The sequence below is a fragment of the Thamnophis sirtalis genome, unplaced genomic scaffold (assembly GCF_051295495.1).
Source record: "Thamnophis sirtalis isolate CommonGarterSnake01/CBP01778 unplaced genomic scaffold, rThaSir2_p1.2 scaffold_16, whole genome shotgun sequence".
Lineage (NCBI taxonomy): Eukaryota > Metazoa > Chordata > Lepidosauria > Squamata > Natricidae > Thamnophis > Thamnophis sirtalis.
The window spans coordinates 4,763,005-4,778,388 of record NW_028261396.1 but is presented as its reverse complement, the minus strand read 5'-3'; positions in this window follow the sequence as shown (position 1 = coordinate 4,778,388).

Below are 15,384 nucleotides of genomic sequence, written 5' to 3'. Positions count from 1 at the left end.
CTCAGACTGAAGGTATTGACAAGGTGGAATCCTAAGCACGGAAGGCAGTGCAATTATTTTATTTCTCTTGTTTAAAGACATTATGTCTATAAAACTGCATTAGCCTTTTTTCTAGCCATGTCAAAACCTCTAAACCATTTTGGTTTGTGATTGACTATAGTGCCAACATTCTTTTCATAAAGACTAATGTCAAGCTATATTGCCAAAAGTATTCCTCACCCATCCAAATAATCAGAATCAGGTGTTCCAATCCCTTCCATGGCCACAGGTGTATAAAGGCAAGTACCTAGGCATGCAGACTGTGTTTACACACATTGGTGAAAGAAGGGGTCGCTCTAAGGAGCTCAGTGAATTCCAGTGGGGAACTGTGATAGGATGCCACCTGTGCAACAAATCCAGTCGTGAAATTTCCTCGCTCCTAAATATTCCACAGTCAACTTTCAGCTGTATTATAAGAACGTGGAAGTGTTTGGGAACGACAGCAACTCAGCCACGAAGTGGTAGGCCACATAAACTGGGTCAGCGGATTCTAAGGCGTATAATGCGAAGAGGTTGCCAACTTTCTGCAGAGTCAATCACTACAGACCTCCAAACGTCATGTGGCCTTCCGATTAGCTCCAGAACAGTGCGCAGAGAGCTTCATGGAATGGGTTTCCATGGCCAAGCAGCTGCATCCAAGCCATACATCACCAAGTGCAATGCAAAGCATTGGATGCAGTGGTGTAAAGCATGCTGCCACTGGACTCTAGAGCAGTGGAGACGCATTCTATGGAGTGACAAATCATGCTTCTCCATCTGGCAATCTGATGGACGAGTCTGGGTTTGGTGGTTGCCAGGAGAACGGTACTTGTCTGACTGCATTGTGCCAAGTGTAAATTTTGGTGGAGGGGGGATTATGGTGTGGGGTTGTTTTTCAGGAGCTGGGCTTGGCCTCTTAGTTCCAGTGAAAGGAACTCTGAATCCTTCAGCATATCAAGACAGTTTGGACAATTCCATGCTCCCAACCTTGTGGGAAGAGTTTGGAGGTGGCCCCTTCCTCTTCCAACATGACTGTGCACCAATGCACAAAGCAAGGTCCTTAAAGACATGGATGATAGAGTCTGGTATGGATGAACTTGACTGGCCTGCTCAGAGTCCTAACCTCAACTCGATAGACCACCTTTGGGATGAATCAGAATGGAGACTGAGAGCCAGGCCTTCTCCTCCAACATGCTTTTTCAAGACGCAACTAGGCCTTTTTTTAATTTCTATTGGAAGACATTTCACTTCTCATCCGATAGAGGGATAAAAATGGTAAATCCACTGCAAACACCTGGCAGACTGTATAAAGAACCATAATAATAAATCATCTATAGAGATTCTCAATCATCAAGGTCATGGTTGTCCCAAAGATTCTTTTCCAAACGCAATTGGACTTTCTCCGGTTATTTTCCTTAAAAACGTTTCACTTCTCATCCTTCTTGGAAGTGAAAAGTTCTCAAGGGAAAAATCAAGTCGAGTTGTCTTTTGAAAAGCAGTTTTGGGATGTAATGATAAGGCATTCCACTCTTGACTTGCATGCACGAGTGTTTATGCGCATGTATTTCTGTAAATTGCCATGAAAGTCATGTTTGTAATATACACTCTATCGCCAAAAGTATTCACTCACCCATCCAAATAATCAGAATCAGGTGTTCCAATCCCTTCCATGGCCACAGGTGTATAAAATCAAGTACCTAGGCATGCAGACTGTTTTTACAAACATTTGTGAAAGAAGGGGTTGCTCTCAGGAGCTCAGTGAATTCCTGTGATAGGATGCCACCTGTGCAACAAATCCAGTCGTGAAATTTCCTCGCTCCTAAATATTCCACAGTCAACTATCAGCTGTATTATAAGAACGTGGAAGTGTTTGGGAGCAACTCAGCCATGAAGTGGTAGGCCACGTAAACTCATTCAACATCAGTTTGTGACCTCACAAATGCGCTTCTGGAAGAATGATCAAAAATCCCCATAAAGACACTCCTGAACCTTGTGGGCAGCCTTCCCAGAAGAGTTGAAGCTGTTATAGCTGCAAAGGGTGGACTGGGGTCATATTGAACCCTATGGATTAGGAATGGGATGTCACTTACAGTAAGTTCATATGCGAGGAAAGGCAGGTGAGCGAATACTTTTGGCAATATAGTGTATATACCTCCCATCCTTTACCAGTTCCCTCAAGAGTTCTCATTACTTTCTTAAACAAGTTATTATTTTTTTAAAATGTTAAAAAAAATAATGGGTCTAATACTAAGGTTAGCCTCTTTGCAGTTTACAAGCAACATTGGTGAGTTACAGATTTCAGGCCAAGTCCAAAATCTTGCTATCTGTTCCCTATTTAATTAGATAGCTAGTTAGTTTATCACCAAGGTACTTTATCAGACACGTTACTGAGACCAAGATATATTATATCCACATCAATCCCACAATCTATTAAAGAAGTTATCTGATCAAAAAAACAACAACAAAGCAAAGTTAATTTATTTGACAAATTGAGGGTAATTCCAGTTGGAGAATTTGAGTGCGGTTGATGAGGCCTGTCATGTTAATTTTCCTGAGGCAGGGAAATTATATTCTTCTTCTTTCCTTAAAACAACCCCTTCTCTCATTTATTTTTGTACATACAGTATGTTTTAAAATGCACATCTCTTTTTCATGTTCATCTTCCATGCAGTGTCCGTGTGGAGTGGATGGCAGAGATATCGTTTTGAAACAGAAGCGATGCATGACGAAGCGCTGTATTCAGCACGAGTATCCGTGTTGTAGCAAAGTCAGTTTCAGCAAATCTAGAAAATCCACTGCCATAAACATTTGTGGCATCTCCATCCTTTTCCAGTGTTATTAACTGGACTCATGGTCTCAAAACATTAGTACATTCAGGACTGAACAATATAGGGAAGCTTTCTTAAGGTACAAAAAAGCCGTTTAAATGGAGAGGTTATCAGTGGAGTTTTATTTCCTGGGGTAGAAAAAAAGGAGGTTTAGTGGGGGGGGGATGTGATTCTGCCACATACATTCAGTACTCATACACTGTGACTAATACTAGAAGAGTAAATAGGGTAGCAGGGAAATATTTTGCGGGAGCCCTGGGGGGATTTACTCTCTGTACAAACTGCCACAGTCCATTCCGTGACAGTTAAGCCAGATTTATTTTTAATGCAAGTTAAACTCCCGTCATAAAGAACAATCAATTTGAAGCCTGCCTCGGTCTCTAATTGCAAACCTATTGATTGATTGGTGATGAATGAACTATATAAGGCTGCCCATCTTAACGAGTAACTCTACGGTGCTTTCAGTAAGCATGAAGATGAATAGTATCTTTATTGATCCCAAAAATATTATGACAAATCTTTTAAAATTGTAATTATGTTCTGTAAATCCTTCTCATTCTGGGAAAATGAATCTTTGTTAGTTAATTATTTATTTTAAAAGGGCTTATTTTGATCTAATTGTAAAAAACCCACAGTACCTTTGAATTATACAAGCTGTCTAACAGCAAAAAATATATTCATCAGTGATGCCTTGTTACAAAACACTATGAATATAAAACAAAATAGAAGTATAATTTAGAAAATCCCTAAATAATTTTCCGTAAAATACATTTCTGGGTATTCCGAGGTGGCGCAGTGGTTAAATGCAGCACTGCAGGCTACTTCAGCTGATTGCAGTTCTGCAGTTCGGCTGTTCAAATCTCACTGGCTCAGGGTTGACTCAGCCTTCTATCCTTCCGAGGTGGGTGAAATGAGGACCCGGATTGTTGTTGGGGGCGATATACTGATTCTGTAAACCGCTTAGAGAGGGCTGAAAGCCCTATGAAGCGGTATGTAAGTCTAACTGCTATTTCTTTCTATCTATCTATCTATCTATCTATCTATCTATCTATCTATCTATCTATCTATCTATCTATTCTATCTCTATCTCTATCTCTATCTATCTATCTATCTATCTATCTATCTATCTATCTATCTATCTCTATCTATCTATATCTATCTATCTATATCTATCTCTCCCTCCCTCCCTCTCTCTATATCTATCTCTCCCTCTCTCTATATCTATCTATCATCTATCTATCTATCTGGGTGAAATGAGGACCCAGACCGTGGGGGCAATATGCTGACACTGTAAACCGCTTAGAGAGGGCTGAAAGCCCTATGAAGCGGTATATAAGTCTAACTGCTATTTCTTTCTATCTATCCATCTATCTATCTATCTATCTATCTATCTATCTATCTATCTATCTATCTATCTATCTATTCTATCTTTATCTATCTATCTATCTATCTATTCTATCTCTATCTCTATCTATCTATCTATCTATCTATCTATCTATCTATCTATCATCTATCTATCTATCTATCTATCTATCTATCTATCTATCTATCTATCTCTATATCTATCTCTCCCTCCCTCCCTCTCTCTCTATCTATCTCTCCCTCTCTCTATATCTATCTGTCATCTATCTATCTATCTGGGTGAAATGAGGACCCAGACTGTGGGGGCAATGTGCTGACTCTGTAAACCGCTTAGAGAGGGCTGAAAGCCCTATGAAGCGGTATATAAGTCTAACTGCTATTGCTATTGCTATTCTTAAAGCAATCCCTTCAGCTGGCCTATGACCTTAAACTAATGTACATGTTGGCCATGATCTTAAACAGACTCAACATGTCTACTGTGGGCTTGTGACCCTAAAGAGAGGACAGCCTTTCAGAAGAGGCCACAGAACAATTAGATCAATATTTTCTAAAACTTGGCAACTTTCAGATGTGCAGCTCCCCAAATTGCCAAATTGTACTTTTTATTCTGCAATCCGAATGCTAAAAAATGGTAAAATACCAGGGGGGGAAAATACTCTTCAGGCTTCCCATTTTGCTGCCTCTCTACCCCAGGTTATTTTTATTTTTTCTCTGGGCAGAGACGATCTATCATTTTTATTATCTGGGTGATTCATGTGGGGCCCAGAGGCAGTCTGGGAAATAAAGGTCATGCTGAATGCTCCTCTTTTGTTTTCCATTGTGGCAGGTTAGTATCGTTTGGGTTTTTTTTTTAATTCAAAGCATCTAAAACACCAAAGAGGAGGGAGCTTAAAATGCACCAAAAAGAGACATCCGCTGGCACATCGGTGTTTATGGGCACCAGGTTGCTTCTCTTGCCATATGTTTATAGAGACATTACTAAGAAAAAATGATAGCAATAGCAGTTAGACTTATATACCGCTTCATAGGGCTTTCAGCCCTCTCTAAGCGGTTTACAGAGTCAGCATATCGCCCCCACAGTCTGGATCCTCATTTTACCCACCTCAGAAGGATGGAAGGCTGAGTCAACCTTGAGCCGGTGAGATTAGAACCGCTGAACTGCAGAACTAGCAGTCAGCTGAAGTGGCCTGCAGTACTGCACCCTAACCACTACGCCACCTCGGCTCATTTGATGCTTTCAAATGGGGTTCCACCACAAATCCGCGAAGCCCTTATCCGCGCATGTTGTAAGTCGAGGACTACCCGTATTATGAAAATTAAAACGAATAATGTTTACCTCCAGCCATTCGCACAGTTCAACCATGGTTTGCACATTTTGAATATTGATTTGGTCCAGGGGTGGGTTTTAGTCAGCATTACTGCTGGTTGCTCTCTCATGCGCACAATGGAAATTGTCCTGTGTATGCGCAGAACTAAAAAAAAACAACTGGTGGCGGTGACGGCGACGACCAGGGAACAGGTTCAGGGGCATGGCCAGCCTGAGTCGCTGCCAATTCTGTGACCCAGGCTGGCATACCAGTACCAATTTGGGATGGGTTGAACTGGTAGGAACCCACCTCTGATCTAATCATCCCAATCAGAGATGGGTTCCTAATGGTTCGGACTGGTTTGGCCGAACCGGTAGTAGTTTGGTGGCCTGGGTCACAGAACCGGCAGCAACCCAGGCTGGCCACGCCCCTGAACCTGTTCCCTGGTCGCCCCTGTCACAGCTGCCAGGTTTGTTTGTTTCTTTGCATGCACTGAACTGGCAGTAATGCCAGGAGCATCTCATCCCTGATCCCAATGATTTACGTTGTTTGTCTTTTAAAAATGCCTATAAAACAAAACTTTGCTTTTGGGAGCTCTTTGAAACTGCCTTGTTTCAGAGAGTCTCAACAGCAATCACAGAAGGCCTGGTCTGAACATGAGATGCACATTCCACGAACAGGAACTTTTCAAAAGAAATTAAAACAAAAACCAACACACACATACACACACACAAAAGCCAGTCAAGCCTGCCCAGTACAACTCCCAGTTAATTATACCTGGAGGATCAATTCCTTGGCTTTAGTCTCCTTTGCAAGCCTTAAAAAGTCCCTATCTTGCCACCTTAAAGCCTTTGAGCTTTGCTAGTTGGGAAGGGGGAGAGAGGGAGAGAAAGAGAGACAAGAAGAAATGTGTTGAATAAACCCTTTGTTCCAGAGGAATGCAGGTGAACCCCAGACATCCTGCTCTATAGTATATAACAGGTTCATCCAGCTGAACTATAAGGGAAATCCAAGCTTAAACGTAGACGTTTCTTCTCTTCTTTCTCCCTTTGATTCTGCCTGGAGATATGACGGACAGGCAGGCATGGCACTTGGTTAGCTGGCTGCAAAGTTAAGAAAGAGTCTTGCCACCTTCTGTGCCAGGGAGAGCCAAGCCTTTTTCTGTGTTGCCAAGGCTGTAGGGGAGGAGAAGAACGGGCATGTCGAAAATGTGAAGACAGAAGGATCTTCTGCGTTGAAGTGAGTTGCTTTGTTCTACATTCCTCACATGGGCCTCCTTCCTGCTCCCAGAAAGCTTCAGCTTATTTGATGGGCACCACCGGATTTACTAACTAACGTGGAAACAGGTGTCAATTTCTCATTGCTTGTCTTGCCTGCGTGAGTCAGGAATAGTTTGGGAATGTCAAAGCTTCTACAAATTTTTTTTTCCCCCCAGAAATTGCAAGTTGCATATTTGGTAGAAAAAGTTCAGATGTTAAAAGGGATATTTCCACAGAAGAAACACTGCTGTTTTCTTCCTGAAGATATAGGTGAAGGATGGGGTAGGATTACGGAGGGAGGCTACGTTTCTTAATTTATGGTCTTAAGCAAGTAAACTCACTGAAATTCACTTCACTTAGAGGACAAGGCTATAAACTGACTAAGGGTACGGTTGAGCTTCTTTTACAGCTTCTAATGATCTTTCACGAATGCCAGAAGTCTGCTTTGAACGTTTGTAAAAAGTCTTAAGGCTGGGAAGATTTGGGGTCAAAGGCCCGCTTGGCCTTGAATCATCCAATCTACTCAACCTCACAGAACTGTTGTGAAAACACAAAGATGGTGCCTTGACCGCTACATCAAACTGTGGGCCGCCCAGGGAGGGCCTTGGGTCAAATGGGCAACTGCGTAAATCTGATCAATAAATAAATTAGCTTTCTAATACATTGGATGAGAGAAGTGAAGTGTTATCATCACCCATAATGCAGCAAAATTCTGTATAGCTATTGTGAATGTGCACAATACTGACTTGTGTATTGTGTCAGTATTGTGTATTAAATGATATATACTAACTACCATGGAAATGTAATAGAGTTACAGCGGCAGCAGAAGTGGGTTGCTCCTAGTTCAGCCCGGATCGGCTGAACCGGTAGTAGTGGCAGTGGGAGGCTCTGCCCACTCGCCCTGACACTTCTGCGCATGTGGGAGTAGAGCCGAGGTGGCGCAGTGGTTAGGGTGCAGTACTGCAGGCCACTTCAGCTGACTGTTATCTGCAGTTCAGCGGTTCAAATCTCACCGGCTCAAGGTTGGCTCTGCCTTCCATCCTTCCGAGGTGGGTGAAATGAGGACCCGGATTGTTGTTGGGGGCAATATGCTGACTCTGTAAACCGCTTAGAGAGGGCTGAAAGCCCTATGAAGCGGTATATAAGTCTAACTGCTACTGCTATTGCTATTGCTCAAACTGGTAGTAAAAAAATTGGCAACCCGCAACTGAGTAGCAGCTGAGTCAGACTTCTCTACCACTAATGGTGTGTTTGTGTAGCTGTGTCTATACATACGCATACATACACACATTGGAAGATATACCTAGATGAATACATTTATAAAAATGATACTAAATGGTATATCTTCCAATGTGTGTATATGTGTGTATGCATAGACACAGCTACACACACACCATTAGTGGTGGAGGAGTCTGACTCAGCTGCCACTGTAACTCTATTAAATTTCCATAGTAGTTTGCCCCAAATATTGACTTTATTCTATAAAAAAAAATTGGCGGTGGGAGAGAGGGTTGCTTAAAGGCAGTGTTAAAAGAAGAAAATTTCAAAACATGCCTTAGCTTCCTTCCTTTAACCTATAAATTGTGCAGTTTGCAGATGGAGAAAAAAGTAAATTGAGAACTGGGTGAAAAACAAGCCTTTAAATTAGGCCTCCAGAGAGAGATTGGGAGGGGGGGATGACGACTTTAATCCCTGAACATGGGTAAATAAACGGGCCTCCTTTAGCCATTATGTTTGGTGAACAAAGCCAGTGATAACACACACCTCAGTACATACAACGGCTGAGTGAAACCACGAGTGAAGTTTGACAGCCTCCTATTTTTCTGTTTGCCCAGAGACATTTTGTGGGAAGATAAAGGTTGCCTCTCTGCAGACTTTATTTGCAGTCCTGTTTAATGTCATGAACTTGACTGAACTTTACGATAGAAATACCACCATCACGGCCTTGTTGGGGGGCGCGGTGCACTTACTGGTTTCCTCATAAAATACTTCTTTTGTGTTGACTCTGGAGTTAGCTGCTTGGGTCTGTGTACTAAGCTGAGTCAATTTTCTCCTTACTACTAGAAGAGAAACATGAAGTCACCTCTGGAGACAGGGTCCATTCAATTAACCAGGCACAAATGGGAGAACAGTAGCAATAGCAATGGCAGTTAGACTTATATACCGCCTCATAGGGCTTTCAGCCCTCTCTAAGCGGTTTACAGAGTCAGCATATCGCCCCCAACAACAATCCGGGTCCTCATTTCACCCACCTCGGAAGGATGGAAGGCTGAGTCAACCTTGAGCCAGTGAGATTTGAACCGCTGAACTGCAGATAACAGTCAGCTGAAGTGGCCTGCAGTACTGCACCGTAACCACTGTGCCACCTCAGCTCTCACAGTACCTCTTAAGGGAACACTATTACTTCAGTGGTGGTATTCAGCCGGTTCGGACCAGTTCGGGCGAACTGGTCTGAAGCCACCCGCCCCAGTGCTATGCCATCCTATTTAGCCACGTTTTCTAAGCCATGCATGCGAGTAAAGTCCATGCGTGGAAAGCAGGCACACTCACAGTTTCAGTGCGTGGTGAACCGGTAGTAAAATTATGTGAAGCCCACCTCTGTACTACGTGATACAATATCTTCATTGTATCACCAACTGAATTCATTCTCATTCTCTCTCTCTCTCTCTCTCTCTCTCTCTCTCTCTCTCTCTCTCTCTCTCTCTCTCTCTCTCTCTCTCTCTCTCTCTCTCTCTCCCTCCCTCCCTCCCTCCCTCCCCCTCCCTCCCTCCCTCTCCCTCTCCCTCTCCCTCTCCCTCTCCCTCCCTCCCTCCCTCCTTCTCTCTCTCTCTGGCTTCTGAATTTGTTATTTGTTTTTCATTTCCTTTTGCAATCAGTTCATCTTCCTCATGCTTTTTCAGTCAAATCTCCAGCTGCCTGAAGGCAGAAACAGGCGCCCACAGAGTCCGAACAGGGTAGAGGCAAGAAGGTTTTAAGTTCTGTATGTGGTTTCCTTCTCAGTCTGAGGGCAACGACCCATTTGTCCACCTGTAGGGAGAGGGGGGTTGGATTTGAGGGAGGGGCCGGTACTAAACTCTGAGTTGTTGCATGGGTAGATAGGTGACATGGAGAGGATTTTTTTTTAAATGTGTGATTTTTGTATCCACCTCCGTTAGGTATGCTTGAGGGGGAGGCATAGTGCAGGAACGTTATATCGGTATCTAAGAGTGCTGGAAAAACAGTTTGAGGATGTCTCTGGATATGTAAAAATAAAGCGTGTGAGTTGTTTGATGTGTGGGTGTGCGTGGATGCTCAGCTCTAATAGAGGTATCCCAAAAGACATTTATTGTATTCTTGAGCCATAAAAGATTGCCTATCTCTGCCTTTTATTATTAGAACAGACAGAGCTTTGAGGCTATGCTTGTACCTTATCAAGCTATTTGTATCCAGAGCACAAGAATTAAGGCAACAAAACTGCTCCCCAGCCACGGTTAATCTTTTGATTAACTGTTTGTTAATCTAATAGGTAAAAATTGAGATTTATCCAGAGCTGTATTAAAAATATTAGAAAGAAATCTGTGTGATTAAGACCTATTAAGGCCAACGTTCAATTGCTATCCACATCCATTCAGGAAGATGTGAATAAGAATTGTAAAGCACTGTGTAGCAGGCATCTATTTTCAAGGACAGATACAGAAATGACTCACTAAGATATTCCAGTAAGGCATTATTCCAAAGTCTCCATTATAAGCCATCTAGGAGGGGAGAAATGTTTACCAAATATTTCTCATAAATTGAAGAAGTCGGTCTGTCTAATGGCGCTCTGCAGAATACTCAGCTGGCTGAAAGATGACCTATTCCCAGACCCACTTGGCCAGCCAATGGCATTCATGGATTGGATCAGACGGGAAAGAAGAGAGAAACAACCAGAGGCTACAGAAGATAAGGTCATAGGTAGGAGAACCACTCGTCTTCTGAGCTTTGCTTGATCACAGGATTTTTAATTAATTAATTTCTATCTATCTGTTTTATCCAAATGATTGCCTACTGGGACTAACAGAGTGCAAAAAAGTTTAGAAACATAAACTAGAATTGTATACTATTATTCTTTTTGTGTGTGCGTTTATAAAAACAAAAATTCCTTCTCATCCCTCCTTACGACTCCTCCTCAACCCTCCTTACTAATTCTCACCTCTCCTTACTACAGAGCAGAGGTGAAATCCAGCAGGTTTTAGAGAACTGGCAGTGGAAATGTTGAGTAATTCAGAAAACCAGCAAATGCCACCTTCTGGCTGGCCCCAGAGTAGGGAGGGAATGGTGATTTTGCAGTATCCTTCCCCTGCAACACCCACCAAGCCACACCATGTTTGTTTGTTTGTTTGTTTGTTTGTTTAATTTGTATGCCGCCCACTCTCAAAGAGGCTCAGGGCAGCTTACAAGTAAAAAAGTGGAAGGGAAGGACATACAAAAACAAGACAACATTAAAAGATCACAACATTCACAACTTAGGATGGGGCTGGACAAATTCAACAGCCCCAGGCCTGCCGGAAAAGCCAGGTCTTGGTCGCTTTGCGGAAGGCCGGAAGGGTAGTAAGGGTCCGGATCTCCACGGGAAGATCGGCCCATAGGGCCGGAGCAGCTACAGAGAAGGCCCTCCCCCGGGGAGTCGCCAGCCGACATTGACCGGCAGATGGAATCCGGAGGAGGCCTAGTCTGTGAGATCTTATGGGTCTCTGGGACATGTTCACCAAGTCACGCCCACAGAACTGGTAGTAAAGGAAATTGAATTTCACCACTGCTACAGAGGCCTGGGAGTTTGAGGGTTCTGTGCAGGATCTTAACTGTTCCTAGCACTTCACTCTTCTGGATGTTGTTCCTGGGATCTGTTGGAGCCATTCGGCTTGGTTGCGATTCAGGAAATGACCCATTCTCTTCTATGCCAGATAGATGGGCTCCTGACAATAAGGGGATTTTCAGAAAGATATCTCCAGCAGGTCTTAAAGGGTGAATTGTTGTAGCATAAGTGCAGGCATGCATAGGCATGCTGGAACACCTATGCGGAACCACAACAGCAGTAATGATTATTTCCATATAAGGTCAGTCACACAACTTGCTGACTTTGAGCATTATGTAGGGTCAGAGGTTTGTGTGCCAGTAGATGATTTACTTGCTGACTTTGAGCATTATGTAGGGTCAGAGGTTTGTGTGGCAATAGATGATTTACTATACCATAGACTTGTACAACCATGATTGGCCTACATAGACCTTGCAACTCCACCTTTCTTGGTGTATACTCAATAAAAGAGGCCTCGGACATTGCTCTGGGTCATCTCATCCCGAGGAGACTTGTGTCCGTGTCTTCCTTCATCATTGGCCTCATGGGCGACCCACGGAGAAATCGCAGTGAATGGGTACATATTAGGAGGAGTAGGGGTTCCTCCCCTTAATTTCTGATTTTTGTGCTACTGATTGCTATCATAACATAGCTGTTACTAAATGTTATTCATTTCACATTAGTCAGACATTTATTTCTCTTTTAAGTTCAACAATTCTTTCCTGGTCCGTCAGTGGCAGATGAGATGCCATCAACACCAAACCTAATACAGTAATAGGAGTCTTTACCTACATTTTATCTGGCAATTTGTTGATATTCTAATGCAATTTCTACACTCTGGAGAGCTTTTCTTGCTTTATTTGTCTTCACCATCAATAATTTGTTGATATCCTTTTATTTGACCAACTCAGCACTCCTTATTGGCATTCTGGGACACGGTGAAAATGGGATTGTTCTGGTGGGAATTCGGAAACTGTATTTGGCCATCCTCTTTGTTTGCATTTATTTGTAGTTGTTATTATTTTGATATTTTCTTGTATTTATTTGTGCTGTTGGAAATTCTGTGCGTTTACGAACGTGTCAGTTACAATGGGAAATAAGTACAACAAATAAATGCATTGACGGGCACTATTGCAAGCTCTGGTTTTGATGACAATGGAGGGACCAAGCTTTTACTTATATCCTCACCGATAAACTCATTCCGTGACTCGTCAAAACCGCGCCTGATTAAACCGCGTTGCTGACGTCATCAACAGGGCGACAACAGCCAGCACAGAGAAAGAAGGGTGATTTAAATAGCGCTTTGAAAGCAAGCCAATTCAACTTAAGGTAAGGGTTAGGTTTAGGGTTAGGTTAAGTGTTAGGGTTAGGTTTAGGGTTAGGGTTAGGTTAAGGGTTAGGTTTAGGGTTAGGTTAAGGGTTAGGTTTAGGGTTAGGTTAAGGGTTAGGTTTACGGTTAGGTTTAGGATTAGGTTTAGGGGGGTTAGGTTTAGGTTTAGGGGTTAATTTTAGGTTTAGTGTTTACAGCGTGCTTCTGTCTCCGCACTGTTGTCACCCTGTTGATGACGTCAGCTACGCGGTTTAGTCGGACGCGGTTTAGTCGAGCGCGGTTTTGTGGTGGAACCAACTCATTCTGGTGCTTCCTCCTTTTTGAAAATCCAAGTACCTTATTATGCCTTCTGCATCCTCCACTATCACACTCCCCAATGGTTTAGCAAAACAGGTTTGCAAATCATTAAGTCTTGCAGACTTCTTGTAACCATCCAAGTTGCATTTCTTTGCATTTTCTCATTTTATCTTCCACATTTATTTGCACTTTTTTCACGTGGAAGTTATATACAACTAACCCTCCTACGAGTTTCATGATTTTCTAGCTCAACCTAGGATCCTGTTTTAAAAGGTTGGCCTTACAACGAGTGCTTTGCTCAATTGTCTGCAGTGTAACTTGGTGTTATGGTGGGTACGGAAGTAATACTAAGGGATGGATTATATATTAATCCGATTTTATCACGTCTTAGTTTTCAAAGCAATCCACGGTACTCGGGTGATTAGTCATTTTAATTTTCTCTACCGTATTTTTGTTTTCTTTCTTTAATGAGCATCCAGTTCCTTTATTGTCCAATAGTACAAATGCCTCCCTTCCTGTAATGAAAGCATTCTTCATTGTTGTATTAATGCTCCACATTTGGTCAGGACTCTGAAAGGAGCCATTTTACTCTAATAACTTCCTTACTTTGCTTATTAACTGCAGTGACATCCTCTTGGACTTAGCAACAAAATTCCTGATATGTGGTTTGCATTCTGGCCAAGCTTCTATTACTACGGCTTTGAATAACTTCCAAGCATTTTGGAAAATATGATCATCTTTTTTTAAAAAAAACCCCATCTCCTCAATTTTGAGGCATTTCCTCATAACGTTAATACGTTGTATTTTCTTAGTAATTCCCCCCTCCCTTATATATATGTTAAATGTGATAGCAATATAGTTGTTCTCCAGAGGTGGGTTCCTACCAGTTCGCACCTATTCGGTAGAACCGGTTTGTCAAATCTACCGAACCGGTTTGAAGAGGTTCCACCAGTGGACCCGGAAAGCAGGCCACACCTACAGAAGAGCTTCCAAAGGTTTTTGAAACCCACCACTGGTCCTTGGATATGATTATTCTACACTATCATGCTCATATTTATAAAACTCAGTGTCTCTGTGAAAGGTAAGGATGACTACTGCGTTTGTGGTGCAATCAGAACATTGCGTGTGTTGAAGTTGTTTGAATGCAAACCAAAAATGCCTCTTAAAAAACAAGTTTACATCCTATTCTTATGCATGCCAGTGCTGTGTGTGAGGTAATTTAAGGTGGTTCTGACAAGTGTCGTCGGCATCTTCATATCCGGTCACATGGGCGGCAAGCCACTCCCATCCGGTCACATGGGCAGCAAGCCACTCCCACAAAGGAGGCCACACCCACAGAGTAGGTTCGAACAATTTTTGAAACCCACCACTGTTGTTCTCACTTCAATGATGTACCTCACATTCAGTCTTGGGTACATTTTAGTATTGCAACCCCAAAACTAATCAGGTCTCAATAAATGGCACCTTTTAATCAATGGAACCCAGAGTGTGCCAACCCTGCTAGATTGAACTGGCTGGGCGGATACAATGACAAAGAGGGAGACACTACATCATGTAAGGGTTTTTAGGTGGCAACTAGCACCTTGAATCTCACTTGAGACCAGTCTGGCAAGCTGGCATCATTGCTGGATTTCAGGAATTTCTCTGAAAACAAATTGAAATTTGCGTTGACTTGGTCCTTCAGCCAAGAAAGATCTTGATTCCATTTGTTGTGAAAGGTATACTTTTACTAAAAGCCAAGCAGATAGCAGTTAGACTTATGTACCGCTTCCTAGGGCTTTCAGCCCTCTCTAAGCGGTTTACAGAGTCAGCATATCGCCCCCAACAACAATCCAGGTCCTCATTTTACCCACCTCGGAAGGATGGAAGGCTGAGTCAACCCTGAGCCGGGTGAGATTTGAACAGCCGAACTGCAGAACTGCAGTCAGCTGAAGTAGCCTGCAGTGCTGCATTTAACCACTGCGCCACCTCGGCTCTGCGGCGATTACAGTATAGCAAAGCCAGAACTGGAGTTTGCATGCCAAAATTTCCCTATTAACCTTCCCCGTCCAGTTCGTCTCCTCCCATTATTGTTCAATTATGTTTGAATAAATTGTTTTGGGAAGAGTCTCTTCAATGGCGGGCTGGTTGGTGAGCCGTTGCTTGCCATTCCCAGACTTTGTCCTTGAGA